Consider the following 2,261-nt stretch of genomic DNA (forward strand, 5'->3'; position numbering starts at 1 on the left):
AATTTTACTGAAAGGTTTGGCGACAAATATCGGTTGTTCCATAAAGAACATTCACTCTAAAAATATCAGACTGAGAAGTTTTGAGCCCGATTATTGAAGAAATTTGCGAAATTTTCATTATAGCCCCACCTGCATGTGCAACAAGTCATTTTACGTTAACAAAACTGTCGATAAAAAAATCAACCGATTTTACCACCCAGTAGAGAAAACAATGCGCAAGGTCAAGTAAGTGGGCAAATATCTCGTCCGGGCCCCATTTTCACAAGTGCACCATTGAACTGTCTGAAGGGGGCCCCACCTCGGTTTGTTCAAATACGGTCCGGAGCGTGTGAAACAGTGAGGCAAGTGCGAAAACAATCTGTTATGAAGACCGGCTATTAAACTGGCCAAATTGCCATTCCATTTAACAAGTTAAGAGCTTGAACTAGAAGATTTAAATCAATCAGATTGTCTTCCTCATAAAAACCTTCCACAGTTGCCTAAAAAAAGCACTGCAAGAATCCGTGTCTTTTTCAAAAACCAAACACTCATGAGCTGTGGAAAGTCGAACACTAAGCGAAATCTTGCAGTTTCACTAATACCAACAGGCCAAAAAGTTTCAGTATCCGCCTCTGCAACTCCGAATCGTTCAGGGTGGGCCACAAAAGTTGGACTGATTCATCTAGTAATGTCTTATGGTTCGCGCCCACTGTAAATCTCGAGAAGAGTTTTTAATGATTTTTAAAGAGACAATTAAAATGTGTCTGCTCACTGTTTGAATAGCTCTTCGAAGATGCGGAAGCTGCGGCCATAAGTGTTGTTTGCTTATGGAAGTGGAAACTGTTGAGGTTTCTAATCCGTTTTTAATGGGCTGATTGAAGCGAACTGCAATGAGCTTGGTAACATTCCTTTGTTACCATTTTTTCAACTTCATGAACACTGCATGAAAGTGGATGAAACAACGAGAAAAACATTACAATAAAAATGTAAACTTAGGCAACATTAACTACAAATGCGAATAAAACAAAAAATATTTTGACCCCGACGTGATTTGAACACGCAACCTTCTGATCTGGAGTCAGACGCGCTACCGTTGCGCCACGGAGTCATGATGAAACGTAACTCCACATTTAATTTAAGTAAAAACAATTTTGCAAACTAAGAAAGTGAAAAATAAAGAAACATTTTTGCCTGCTAACGATTCATTCTTCTCTCAGGGAAGGGTAACAAAAACAGTTGCAAAATTGAAAATGAAGTAGAACAGTAGAACAAATCAAACGACAACAAATAGACCGGAAAAAAACAAGCTTAGCAATAAGGAAGAAGAGAAACCCTAAATAAATTAGGATTTTCTTCAGCAAATCCGCAGAAACTAAAGGTGAAGCCGCAAAGCAAAAATATTTTAAGTTTACTTTGTCTTTTGCAGAGAAAAGCAAAATTTGAAGGGAAAATAAAAACGAGAAAACTGTGAAAAACTAAAAAATGAGATAAAATGAAAAAATAAGTAAACCAATGTCAGGGTTAATAATCATTAAGGTCTGCAAAACATTGAAAGGACACAAAAACATTCACTGATAATGCAAAAAAATGCAGATCAAAGGAGTAAACAAAATTTTTATCTTACTAAAAAGCTCAATTCTGATGTTTAGACAACAAACAAAGTAAAATTAAACATATAATTAAAGAAGCATTAAAACGCATTGCAGATAAGAAGGGGATTTAATTTCGCTAAAGTTTACTCAAACGCCGCAACAAAGAGAGCGTAATAAACACAAAAAAAAGACAAACAGAGCGAACATCAATGCGAAAATATCACGCAAAGAACACAAACGGGAAAAGACAAAGTATAGTCTAAAATTCCAGAAATTTTGGAGAAACAAATTAAAGTGAACAGAGCGAGAACGTGAATTGAGCTTGGATAAAGTTCAGCTTAAAGCCAGTGAAAAAGGAGTTTGAAAAATACAAAATAACAAAACGAAAAGATCCATTAATGGTGAAATATCACAAGCCGACCAATAGCTTGAGAGGGATGTAAAGGAAAACGCATATCGAAAGTGTAAACTAAATTATAGGTAAATCTCTTTTAACAGCAAAATTCCGCTACTCACAACGAACAAAAAGAAAACAAGAAGGAAAATTGAAAAATCAGTCCGTATTAAGGAAACTGATAAAAAATAAGAGCGCGGAATAAATTTAGGAAACTTCAAATCAAACGAGATTCAAAAATTAAGTTGAAAATTTAAAAGCATGAGGCACATTTGCACAGAAATTACACTAAAAGG

General features: G+C 35.5%; 1 non-coding gene across 1 annotated transcript; it reads right to left on the reverse strand.

Moving 5' to 3' along the window:
• Window positions 1–1,015: 1,015 nt before the first annotated feature.
• Trnaw-cca lies at window positions 1,016–1,087 on the reverse strand. The gene has a single exon. It is a non-coding gene; the product is annotated as a tRNA-Trp (tRNA).
• Between the last annotated feature and the right edge of the window lie 1,174 nt (window positions 1,088–2,261).

This window comes from Dendroctonus ponderosae, unplaced genomic scaffold (genome assembly GCF_020466585.1).
Source record: "Dendroctonus ponderosae isolate FM_Combo_2020 unplaced genomic scaffold, Dpon_F_20191213v2 Dpon_F_20191213_9, whole genome shotgun sequence".
In the NCBI taxonomy this organism is placed as follows: Eukaryota; Metazoa; Arthropoda; class Insecta; order Coleoptera; family Curculionidae; genus Dendroctonus; species Dendroctonus ponderosae.